The sequence below is a fragment of the Mauremys reevesii genome, linkage group 4 (assembly GCF_016161935.1).
Source record: "Mauremys reevesii isolate NIE-2019 linkage group 4, ASM1616193v1, whole genome shotgun sequence".
NCBI classification, from domain to species: Eukaryota; Metazoa; Chordata; order Testudines; family Geoemydidae; genus Mauremys; species Mauremys reevesii.
This window is the reverse complement of record NC_052626.1, coordinates 54,577,876-54,591,541: the sequence shown is the minus strand read 5'-3', so window position 1 is coordinate 54,591,541 and position 13,666 is coordinate 54,577,876. Positions and strand designations below refer to the sequence as shown.

General features: G+C 39.7%; 1 long non-coding RNA gene across 1 annotated transcript in view; it reads left to right on the top strand.

Moving 5' to 3' along the window:
• Positions 1-13,397, top strand: part of LOC120404951 — a 107,915-nt gene extending 94,518 nt beyond the window's left edge. Inside the window, exon 5 of the long non-coding RNA XR_005598279.1 lies at positions 13,371-13,397. This is a non-coding gene — a long non-coding RNA (uncharacterized LOC120404951). The remainder of the gene's footprint in view (positions 1-13,370) is intronic.
• Positions 13,398-13,666: the final 269 nt, after the last annotated feature.

Below are 13,666 nucleotides of genomic sequence, written 5' to 3'. Positions count from 1 at the left end.
AAAGCAGAATTGGAGTTGCAGCTAGCAAGGGATGTGAAGGGTAACAAGAAGGGTTTCTACAGGTACGTTAGCAACAAGAAGAAGGTCAGGGAAAGTGTGGGACCCTTACTGAATGGGGGAGGCAACCTAGTGACAGATGATGTGGAAAAAGCTTAAGTACTCAATGCTTTTTTTGCCTCGGTCTTCACAGACAAGGTCATCTCCCAGACTGCTGCACTAGGCAGCACAATACAGGGGGAGGTGAGCAGCCCTCAGTAATGAAAGAACAGGTTAAGGTTTATTTTGGAAAAGCTGGATATACACAAGTCCATGAGACCAGATGCAGTACATCCGAGAATGTTGAGGGAGTTGGCTGATGTGATTGCCGAGCCATTGGCCATTATCTTTGAAAACTCATGGCAATCGGGGGAGGTCCCAGATGATTGGAGAAAGGCAAATTTAGTGCCCATCTTTAAAAAAGGGAAGAAGGAGAACTACAGACTGGTCAGCCTCACCTCAGTTCCTGGAAAAACCATAAAGCAGGTCCTCAAGGAATCCATTTTGAAGCACTTGGAGGAGAGGAAGGTGATCAGGAACAGTCAACATGGATTCACCAAGCGCAAGTCATGCCTGACCAACCTGATTGCCTTCTATGATGAGATAACTGGCTCTGTGGATATGGAGAAAGCAGTGGACATGATATACATTGACTTAAGCAAAGCTTTTGATACAGTCTTCCACAGTATTCTTTCCAACAAGTTAAAGTATGAATTGGATGAATGCACTTTAAGGTGGATAGAAAGCTGGCTTGATCAATGGCTCCATGTCTAGTTGGTAGCCGTTATCAAGCTGAGTGCCCCAAAGGTTGCTCCTGGGGATGGTTTTGTTCAACAACTTCATTAATGATCTGGATAATGGGATGAATTGCACCCTCAGCAAGTTTGCGGATGACACTAAGCTGGGGGAGTAGTAGATATGCTGGAGGGTAGGGATAGGGTCCAGAGTGACCTAGACAATTTGGAGGATTGGGCCAAAGGAAATCTGACGAGGTTCAACAAGGACAAGTGTAGAGTCCTGCACTTAGCACGAAAGACTCCCATGCACTGCTACAGGCTGGGGATTGTCTGGCTAAGTGGCAGTTCTGCAGAAAAGGACATGGGGATTACAGTGGATGAAAAACTGGATATGAGTCAACAGTGTGCCCTTGTTGCCAAAAAGGCTAACGGCATATTGGGCTGTATTAGTAGGAGCGTTGCCAGCAGATTGAGAGAAGTGATTATTCCCCTCTATTCAGCACTGGTGAGGCCACAACTGGAGTACTGCGTACAGTTTTGGTACCCCCCACTACAGAAAGGATGTGGACAAATTGGAGAGAGTCCAGCGGAGGGCAATGAAAATGATTAGGGGGCTGGGACACATGACTTATGAGGAGAAGCTGAGTGAACTGGGTTTATTTAGTCTGCAGAAGAGAAGAGTGGGGGGGAATTTGACAGCAGCCTTCAAGTACCTGAAGGGGGATTCCAAAGAGTATGAAGGTAGGCTGTTCTCAGTGGTGGCAGATGACAGAACAAGAAGCAATGGTCTCAGGTTGCAGTGGGGGAGGTCTAGGTTGGATATTAGGTAAAATGATTTCACTAGGAGGACAGTGAAGTATTGGAATGGGTTACCTAGAGAGGTGGTGGAATCTCCCTCCTTAGAGGTTTTTAAGGCCCGACTTGACAAAGTCCTGGCTGGGATAATTTAGTTGGGGTTGATCCTGCTTTCAGCAGGAGGTTGGACTAGATGACCTCCTGAGGTCTCTTCCAACCCAATCTTCTATGATTCTAGGACAAGTCTGAGAAAAATTAGTTTCTTGTATTATAATAGATGTTTTAATTTACTTCGTTTTTCAACATTTTTTTTAAAAAATCACTCTTACAATCTATTCATCATATTATAAAACGTAGTTTGTGAAAAAATATCCATTATTGTGCTCGTGCTTTACAGCTTTCCCCACCCCTCTACCCCTTTTTTTTTCCTTAAGTAAATTTGATTTTGGTGAAAAGTGCCAAATTAACCGGTCAGGAGACTTTAAAAAAAATCTATAGAAACAGCAAAGTATGTTGTGGTATGGGATTATGGCCCCAATACAGAAAGCCACTTAAGCAAGTGCAGAAGTGCTGTCCTGAATAGGAATTAATTTAAGCATATGTGCTTTCTTGAACCAGAAAGATTTCCATTGATTTTAATGGGGTTTGAATTGGGCCAAATGACAACATATTTGGGAAGGAAATAATTAGAGCAACGCATGTAGTTGTTTTATATCTTATTACTCAGTATTTTGGAATGGCTTTAGAACTCGGGCTTCAACTGGAGTTTTCCAATTGTCACTCAAGAATGTCAAATTATAGAAAAATAAGAAACAATGGCCATTTATTCCAATATCCTATTACCAACAGTAATAAATGCAAGCAATGCAATAACAATCAATTCTGATATAAACTGCTAATAAAGAAGTTTTTGTCCTAACCCCAGGCAATTAGTGGGTGATTTAAGTCCTGGAGGATGTGGATTAGTATTCCTTATAATACAAGATGGATTATATAGATTCATATATATATGAACAGAATCCTATGTCTATAGGTACTGCAAGATGCTGAGCGACCTTGATTACTGTATGACCTTGGAACCAGAGCACTCAGCATCTCACATGATGGAACCCCTAGTTATTACTGTTTCAAAACAGTAATAACTAACTCTGGGTGATTGACTATTTACTCCTGAAATACAACAGTCTTCCTCTGGCCTTGTGCCTTATAATACCCAGAAGACATACTAACTTTGAATACGTTACCTTTCATCTTCTATTGCTTAATTACTTAGTGCTTTCTAAAACAATGTAAAATGTCAGCAAAATTCAGTTGAGTTGTTCAGTGTTCGACGAGCATATATGTATTATATATATAGTTAATAATGAAGCACTTAAGTTATAGGAAGTTATTTATTAGTACACTAAAGACTCATGAGATAAATGAGTTTGACAGGGTCAGGAACAGCTCACTTTGAAATGCAACATGGCAAGTGCTAATTAGGCAAGCATGAGCTTCTGATAATTGAGTTGTGATTAATAGATTTTTTTCTTTAGAAAAAATTAAATGTTACTGCTCTGCAGTTAGAAAAAAAGAAAGTTTTCATTTTAAACAAAGATCATATGTTTTGAAAAAGTTCTTTTGAGGCATTACATATTTTAGTTTTATGACAGCTCGGGGAGATTTTTGTTATTGTTTTGCTTTCTACATCTTGTGTCAAAAGTGTTCTCATGTTAATGTAAGAATATAATGTAAGTTTATGCAATTAAAGATGGTAAGAGAGTTTATAGAACATTTGTCATTGGATATGGTTCATATACTGTGAGTTTCAGAAAATAAAAAAGGAATTCTATTTGTAGCTCACTGTTGCCTGAAGCCTATCTAATGAAATCTTTCTCACTCATAAAATTAATAGTGTATCTAGTTGAAAAGCATTTAACATTCTCTGTGCATATTAAACATACAAAAGTAGAATAAAACCTTGCATATTTACAGGGGCTTTTTTTGTTGGTTTCAACTCAGTCCAAATTAGGCAGCTCCTGTTCATTTAGTGCATTTGAAAGGAGCCAAACTTTTAAAATTCTGAACTGTCAGCTTCCATCATATCATTTGACAGCTGACAGTTTCAGAGTGAGATACACATAAACCATGCTACCTATATGAAATGTGCTAATAAATGCTATTAGTTTTCAAGCCAGGAAAAAAGAACACTTTTTCCTACTGTTTGCAGATCCTGTGATTTCCTGTGGTGCAAAATGAACTTTTTGTCACTGTTTTTTTTAATTACCTGTGTGCAGAAGCTCCATGTGAGGGGAAAAAATCTAAGAAACATAAGACTTGCATTCATTAAAGAGATAAATGTTTTATGCCTTTCTAAATGTAATGTGCTGAATATAAAATGTCAGCAAAATTCAGTTGAGTTGTTCAGTGTTTTCGAAGAACATATATGTATTATATATATAGTTAATAATGAAGCACTTAAGTTATAGGAAGTTATTTATTAGTACACTAAAGACTCGTGAGATAAATGAGTTTGACAGGGTCAAACTACTGGTTCCCCTTGTCTTCCTGGGGCTACCAGTTTCCAAAGCCTTCTCCCTTTTCCCAGGGAGTGACTGCAGCCTGCAGTCCCCCTTCACTCCTCCCTTTCTCCTGGGAGCGTCTGCCTTTTCCCAGAAGCCCTTTCTCCTTTCAGCTACTGGGCTTTTTTAGGCCCCAACTAGTTCTGCCCAGCTGAGCCTCCTAATGGGTTAATTGGCCCATCTCATCTGTCCTGCATTAAACCTTGCAGGCCATGTGTGGGGTAGTTACCCCATCACAACCACATATAATCATAAGCAAGAGGGAGACCCTACATGATGTTTCTAGTATCTTCTCACATGAAATAGCAAAACATAACAGTGGAGAATGTGCATGATATAGTGCTTAAACTGAACAGGACTTAGGCAGAAAAATCTAAGTTTTATCTTTGCTTCTGCAACTGACTTGTGTTACATTGGGACCTTACTTGACAGGTTTCAGAGTAGCAGCCGTGTTAGTCTGTATCCGCAAAAAGAACAGGAGTACTTGTGGCACCTTAGAGACTAACACATTTATTTGAGCAGAAGCTTTCGTGGGCCACTACATGCATCCGATGAAGTGGGCTGTAGCCCATGAAAGTTTATGCTCAAATAAATTTGTTAGTCTCTAAGGTGCCACTAGTATTCCTGTTCTTTTTATTGGGACCTTACTTTACATTCCTTTGCCTATATTTTTTCATCTGTAAAATGGAAATGATATTGCTTACATATTTCATAGGGCCTTGTGACCCTTAATTCATTAATGTTTGGAAAGCACATACCACCACTGTCTCAACAGGTTGGAAACTTGAAGGGAATGGTGGTGAAAAGGGATGGTCCCAGCAGCAAGGGAGGAAGACACTTGATGAGGGATGAACTCCTGCCCACTTAGGAATCTCTGGCACCCATAGGCTAACTGATTGGCCAGCATTCCCCAGCTCCCAGGATTTAACAAGGAGCAGGTGCCATATGGAGCCTCATTTGGCTTTGTTCCATAAGCTTCACCCTACCCACCCTGAACCTAGGGTTCCCAAGCCTCCAGGATTGTACTGGAGTCTCCAGGAATTAAAGATTATGTCTTTAATTAAAGAATCTTTAATTAAAAATTATGTCATATGATGAAATTTCCAGGAATTCGTCCAACCAAAGTTGGCAACCCTACCTGAACTAGGAATGGTTACCTGTCCTGACTGCTGTTGCAGGACCAGCTGATTGCCCGTTTGGGGGTCAGAAATAATTTTTTTCTCCCATGGGCCAATTGGCAGAGGACCAGGGAAGTTTTTGCCTTCCTCACAGCACCTTCAAGCCACAGTGGGTTAAGTAGGAATGTGCTTAGCACCTGAGTTACTTGGTTGAATTGTTAATTCATTGCAATTTGTGGCCAGTTTCCACTGTGTTTAAAAAGATAAAATGAAGTATAACACCTGGGATTTTGGTGATGGATCTTGGACTCCTGGGATAGGATGAGATCTTCTGGCCTTTGCAGGCCATGGTCACCATTCTTCTGCACCCCCTGTCCCTCTCAGGGTGCTGGGAAGGTGCTAGGATTCAGAGTGAGTTAAGTCCTGGGTGAGCAGGCTGAGGAGCGCCTACCTCAAGTTGTGAGTTATGATAGGACCCCTGTATTTCCTATACTAGAACCAATTAATTGCCTGGTATAAAAGATTGTGGGTAATAGGCAGATAGCACCCCTCCTCTGTCCTAAAGTTTAATAAAAGTTACAGCCTGCTGCTTAAATCTATCCATGTGTCTTGTCGCAATCCGATACGAAGTTATGGCTCTGTATGGCCAATTGTCGGTCCACGGCCATCTTGTCCTGCTAAAAGGACAAGGCAGCCTCCATCTTGGACCAGGTTCTTGTTGTATAGGAGAGGGCAGAGACTCAATCCTGCCCAGCAACACTGGCTGTGTATGCTCTCCTGTGTTTTTGTTTTTTTCTCTCTCCTGCTGGGCCATCTAAAGGTCAGGCTAGTTCTGTGTGTGAAGGCCTGATTCTGCCCGGCAACCTGTTTTTTTGGGGGTCGGTCGTCTGGAGGTCAGGTTAATTCTGCCCAGCGACTCACTTTCCTGCTCTTTTTGGACCCAGTCATCTAAGGGTCAAGTTTGTTTACTTGTCAACTCCAGTGTGCCGTGTGCAAATCCTGCCGACGTGGGGTGGCAACAGCTCAAAGCCTGAAGGAAGGAGGGACCAGGGAGCCAATCAGATGCTGACATGAGGGAGTGAGACCTTTCTATAAAACTAGGTTTCCCCCCAAAATTTGTGTGGAGCATCCGCGTGTTAGCTGAAGGACCTGATCACTCGTTCGGCCAGGGTCTCCTCCCGGTAAAGTGCACTCGTGTCGTATCATTTGGATTCGTTGTCGTTTGGACCCGATCCCTGTCAGCTCGTCATGCTTCTGGTGTCTGTTCTGCTGGTCAGCTGCGCCTGGAGTGCGGTATTTGCTTTTTAATATCTGACAGTTAGCTTCTTTAGCCTCTTATTTTTTCCCCTCCCTAACTTGGTACCAAATATCTACTCAGGATATCAGGATTGTATTAGTGAGCTCAGAATTGCACAATTGCTTAGCTAGCTTGTATAATTGTTTTAGTTGTTAATTGAATTATTAATTGCAAACTGTTTTATGTGTTTGAATCACTGCTCTGTCTTTGTCCGGAGTGAATGAATCTGGGAGCTGTCTCCACCTGGAGACTAGCTGACCAAGGGGTTCCTGTCCCCGCGGTCTGAATGAGTGGAATCTGCCCAGCTGCAGCCGCACCACACTCTGGGTTACCCTTAGTGTGAAAGCAAGGGTGGCTGAGGCAGTGGCCCGTGGGTCTCTTTCTCTGTGTTGCACCGGGCACCGCTCTGACGAACCCGATTCCCATCTTGTGTGATTGGTGTGTCTGCCTATTTGGTGCGGTGTGGTGAGCAGTATAAAGTGTATTATTACTGTGTTTTGGGGTGTGTTTGTACTTTTGATACCATCCCAGCCAAAGTTGCCTACTCCCCCGGCCCAAGTTGTAATTATCCCCTAAATAAACGCAGCCACTTGGCTTTTCACCGTTATTCTGGTCCTGCCTGTTTTTCCTCACTCAATACCAAGCTTTAACGAACCGCAATCTATTTCGGACATGTCTTTCTTCATTTCACAGCCATTTTTTCATCAATTTGAAAATCCTGGATAGAAAGCTTATTGTGTAAATTATTATTTTATGATTTCATTTCATTTACATTTATTGAAGATGAGCCAGTAGATGGTGATCAGATCTAGGTTAGGTTCTGCTAGGACCTTGTCTAGACTAGGAAAATAGGTCATATTTGAAAACTGTAGAAAGGAGCTAGTGCCATTTCTCAAACAGCGAGAATATTTTTAAGGTATTAAATGCTAATCTACTGTAGTGTTTAAAAATGTTAGTTACAGCACAAAATCATTTATGAGAATAACCTGTTTGTCTAGTTTAAATATTGCTTAAAGTTTGGATGTAAGGTAGAATCAGAATTAGGGTTCAGATTTATCATCACTAAAGTCACTTGAGCTGTTTTCATTAGATTTTAGTCCAACCAGATATTGCTGTACAGTTAACACTATCATGGATCAGAATTTCATTAGACTGGATGTTCTCACAAGGTTTCAGGAGTATCTGTATTAGAACTGGTAAATAGGTTAGGGTTTTGTATTAGACCTTGAACAAAAATTGTAGGGGTGGAGTCAGATATAACTATTTGAGTTGGAAATCACCCATCACCCTGAAATTAAGGATTTGAATACAAGGTTTTTGGTTTGGTCAATTTCCAATTGCTGGTATTATCTAAAATGTCATTCAAATACTGCTTAGAGTTAGGTGTCTATTCGCCATTTCTCCCACTCAGTCTTTGTGTTAGCTAAGTGACAGCTAGCTTTCTTACTATGGAAATCACAAGGAGAGCTGAGAGAAGAATTGAATGTTTTGTTCGGTGGCTAAACCAAAAAATGTTTTGTGTAAGGGTCAACTCAAAATGGAGAATTTTCTGTTTTTCTCACTGAAACAAAAAACTGAAAGTTCATTTCATTTGACCCAGTATTAACTTTTTGTTTTGTTTTTAGGTGCATTTTACTCTTTTCTAAAATTAAGTTTAGCCAAATTACAAAACAAAAAGTTTGGAAAGAAAAAGTTAAAATGTTTAATTTAAAAATGTCAAAACATTTTGACTTTTAGAAAACCATTTGTTTCATTTTTGTTTTGTCCTGAACTATTCGCTGAATTCTCAGTAAGTTTGGTCAATCCAAAACAGCATTTTTTAGCAAATAAGCTATTCGAAAAATTTTACCCAGCTGTAATCACAAGCATTGCTTCTGGTTAAAGACTGTATAAAGGACTTTTTTAAAGAGATCCCATCAAATTCTTATTTGCTATTACTTCATTGGCCAGTAAGAGGGACTTTGAAGTGAACTGTAAACCAGTGCGACATTTTTTTTTATACCTCACTGATTCCACTTCTCTGGACTGACTAGTTACTCTGTTTGCAATGGGTGTGGGTTGGGTGTGTACAAAACTCAATTTATGTTAATCTTTAAAATTATATGGTAAAGAAAACAACTCAGCTATAAACTTTGAAGCTTGAATGTTCATAGTATGTACTGAAGACTCTCATTGTATATTGTATAACCAATATTAAATAAAAACACCTGAAGAAAACATCTATGGACAGATTTTCTGGCATTTAACGTTACGGGCAGAATTTTTCATGTCTAAGTTTCTGTTCATACAGTTTTAATATACAGCCCAGTTTTAGTCCCCTTTGAAAATTTGGCCTGTATTGTTTACTGTTTTATAAAACAATCACAAAAACAAATATGTATGCCATTCCAGTGGGGTTATGAGTAGCACCACTGATGACATTTTAAGTAAAGAGATAAATGAGCTGTCACAAACTGTTTGGCTGAGCAAAGTCACTGTTACTAAAACACTGTTGATATTTTTAAATGGAAATTCAATGAGAAACACCAGTGTGAAGACCTAGATTAGCAGAATTGAAAGTCATCATAGATTCCAGGTCAAAAGTAAGTAAATAGATGGTGGTGGAAAGTTCAAATATAAAGAATAAAGTTGTACAATCAAAGGTAGACTGTCTTAATGGAGTGTAAAATTATGGTCACTCTAATTATTTAGTAAGTATGTATTGTTTGGTGCTGTGCAAACCTAGAGAAAGACACACACTCCTTACTTTTGTCTCAACACCTAAGGGACAGACAACCCTTAATAGGGTGTGGGGCAGACCCATACCATCCAAAAATGTGCACTGGGTAGCATTGTGCCCAGGCAGGAGACAGGAAGAAAACAAACAGTACAATTCTGACACATCATGCTGTGTGTGACTGTAGGATGGATTCATCACAATCAGTGCAGCCTTTTCTTTCTTTTTTCCATACTACTGTAAGTGTAACACTTCTTTGTTGGTGGATTAACCCTAATGGGCATCGTGGGAGAAATGAGTGGAAAGGAGGGATTTGAATTAAAAAAGTAGGTGCTTGATGCATCAGGAGAGGAATGGTGCATGAAAATGGAAAAAGAAAAAAGCAGTGCAATATTGGCAAATCTCAGTTATGGTTTGGATCAGAGGATGGGTTCTCACTTTTTAAAAACAGTTTTGGACATGCCTATCAGGAAAACTAACTGATTGGCAGTGAAAAATAAAGACTACAAGGAAACAGAAGACAGTCCTCAGCTAATCAGCCGGGCAAAGATAATCTAGTCACTTTAAAAGTGCAAAGCTGAAGCACATGGCAAAGCTAAGTCCAGTAGCAAGACTGACAACTGAGCATTAACTGCAAAAGCAGCAGCAGGGAGGAGGAAATGACATAACAGCTGCAGACATGCAATATACAAGCCTGGGGAAATACAGGAGAATAAGTTGTAATAGTATGCCAAATTAAACCTGTACATTGTCCTCCTTTGCAACAAGGAAACAAAGAAGGTTATCTTCACATAAATGAACATGAGCAAGCCTCAGATTAAAGCTAACACCAGTAACTAAAAAAAGTCTTTCTGTTGGGAATGCCATGTGGCTGGAATCTTTTTTGTACCGATGGGATGTATAAATTAAATACCATCAGATTTTTTAAAAGTAATTGTGAGAGATTTGTGAGAATTATAAGAAGAATTTTGATACCAAATCATGCAGAGAATTTTGTGCATAAGGCAGATGATTGCATCTATGAAGAACTGGTTCTATTTTCACTGAAAAACAATCTGCTAATAGAATACATCAAACAACAGGGTTTATAGGAAATACAGTAGATGCTTGTTTGCAGCAACACCTTTTAAGAGCAACCATCGCTTACGAATAACATTTCTCCTGGAAATACTTTCGCTACTGAGAATTAACAGCAATATAGCTGCTGCATAAGAGCAACATTGTGACGTCACATCCAGGGTGGAGTTTGGGAGAGAGGGGGGGAAGGTAGGAGCATTCCCCCCCCACCCCCCGCATCTTTCCACTAGTCTTGCCAACCCTGGCCCTTCAGTGCAGCTATGGGGCAAACAGTCACTCCCTGCCTCCCAAGGCCTGGGAGTAGAAGGAGACTGTAGAGAGAGAGGCTGCAGTTACTCTTAGGCCTGGTCTACACTAAGGGGGCGGGGGTCGAACTAAGGTACGCAAGTTCAGCAACGCGAATAGCATAGCTGAACTTGAACTACTTTAGTTCGAAGTACTCACCCATCCAGACGCCGTGGGATCGAAGTCCGCGGCTCCCCCGTCAACTCCGCCACCGCCGTTCGCTGTTCGCGGTGGTGGAGTTCCGGAGTCGATGGGAGCGTGTTCGGAGTTCGATATATCGCGTCTAGATTAGACACGATATATCGAACGCCGAGAAGTCGAACGCTAGCCGCCGACCCAGACGGTAAGTATAGACGTACCCTTAGGGTGAGCAAAGGCAAGGAAGAAAGTAGCCCAGGGATACAGCAGTAAGGTTTAGGACTGTGGAGACCTTGACTGCTTGTTATAGGGTCCCTGGACTGAAACCCAGTGTAGAAGATGGCCCTGTGTTCCCTGGCCAACCACTGGGGAAGCAGCATCATTGGAAGTGGCACCACTGAGGAGAAGTGAATTGGAAGACAGCCAGGGATGGTTGGTACAAAGAGAATTTGGTACACCAACCCCCAGGAAGGAAAAAATTACAGTGATCTGGCTAGAGGATCAAGCCATGAAAAAGGAGCAGTAAAGTCCTGAAAGAGAGAAATTGAGAGAGATGGAGTGAGCACTCGGAGGAAGGGGCATCAGACTGGCAAAGCTAATCCCCAGATGCCAGAAGGAGGTGTTTCAGCAGCTTGGAACAAATTGTCAATAGCATGGAAAACTGGGTATAATATCAGGAACAAATATGCCTTGTTAGTATAGTTTTATGAACACACCTCTGAAGTTTTGAACATAAAAAGGGTAAAAAAAGAACTCTAATGTTAGACTGTTCTCTACATGGATGTCATCACATGCGAGATATTTATATTGCAGGAGAAACTGAAGGCTCTTACTCAGAAGAAGTGTTAATATAAAATTATATTTTATGTTAGTATTAATAATAGTACAATTACACAGTGTCAATAAATATGTATAATAACACATACATAACACAGTAATGTAACAAACCAAATATTAAAACTTTTATCTTTTTATATTGTCAAATAATACATTAAAATGCATTTTTATGACACAATAATTTTAAAACTATTTCATTACTTCAGGCTACACATATTCTGCCAAAATTCTACTGCCAGAGCTATAAAGCTGCATTTTTGCTTGCATGTTCAACATAGAATAGCTTGTTGATACCTTATTTTATCCTGGAAGCTAAATTAATTACTCTATTTTTATTTTATGAACATGTCAAGAAGAAATTATGAACACCTACTAATATCAAGACAGTATAGACAGAGTGAAAGCTGTTACATTTTTTGATTAAGGGATATATCTAATCTCCCAACATCTGCAGGCCATACAATTTCAGGCTAAGATAAACATATTTCAAATGTGTTGTGAGAAACTGCAAAGTCAGCACTAAATTGTTATTAATTGCCAAAAAGATAAAGCCCCAAACAATCATGTTAAAATTCTTCTTAATAACTAACTAATATGCACTCAGACCTGACATCACAGGTGTGAATGGATCTACAATGTTGGGTTGGGCCATTATTGGGATCAGATGCAAAACTCAGGATATTTGAATCTTGGATTTGGATTGGTCCATATTAGCAATAAGAGTCGGACACAAAATTCAGGAGTTTGGATCTGAGGTTTTGGTTGAGGCTTGTTTCTAGCAAATATTACAAAAATGTAAACTTTTATTTTAAAGAGAGAATTTCATTGTAAGCAAAATCTTCAGTAAAATTGGTATGTGTTGGATAGTCTCAGTAGTCTATTGGCTTTACTGCCAGGTGTGAGAATGCAAATTTGCACTTTATTTCCTGGGTGGAGTCTGTGGGGAGTGGTTTCATGTTATTTTCTAGTCCTCCCTGTCTGAAGGTGCCAAATTCAACCCAATTTACAGTATAGAATGTTAATAGAGCACAGCATAATTCCATTGAAGCCAGAACTCCAATTTACAGTATCTGAAGATCTGTCCCAGTTGCTCTCAGACTAAGGAACTAAAATATCCAATATTCTGTTCCACCTATACCTTTCTTCTCATCTTGTATTTTAAACTGTGCTGAAACCTGATCTAGGACATAGTGTTTGGAGAAAGTGACCACCATTGTAGTACTTCCGAATGCATCTTTGGTCATGGAAAATATGCGGTGAAAGTGAAAGTTTAGTAAATCAATGTGTCCCTACAATAAATGTACTGTAAGAAGGAAAATCTGGTAAAATAATATCTAGGAAAGCCTTGACTAGTGAAATGGGTCACTGACCAGCACAATACTTGCAGTTGCATCAGTGCTTCCTATAACAAAGTAGGTCATGAAAAATGTTGTATCTAGGGGTAGATAAATAGGAGTTGTGTCCAAGTTTATATTACTCTTTTTTCTGAAAATGTTGCTTGTTAAGCAGTGAAGCATGTATTTACTTCTGTATATCTGAAACTAAAAGGACTCTTTGATATCATTTATTTTTCTTTGTGGTTATTTTAATTTCCATTTATCTTCACTGGATTGGCTATACATTTAGATTTTAAATTTGTTTTTCTAATTCATTGCATACATCATACTATAAACTAATCTTAGATTACCTCCCAAGAAAGTTTTACATCTTCTTTGCCAAAGAAAGCAACTGCCCTACTGATCTGTGTAAGAACACATGTACTTCTCGTTACAGCATGTTGATAGACCAATCTGAGGAAAACAAAACCAGCCCTGTGTTAACCAGAAGAGATTGAAGAATAGTGTAAACTGTGCTCCTTCCATTTTTCCATCTGTCGATTGTAAATAATAAAGATGCAGCAAATTGAAGGAATTCCTGTAGAAACCGAACATTGTTCTGTTTTTCTTTAAGTCTTTCTACTTAATGATAACATTGGGAAGAGGGCTGTTGACTTTTGTGGTTCATAAATAGTATTAGGTCACTAGCTCCAAGTCAGCCCCGGTCTGTAGTGAGCAAGTAATATTTATAAC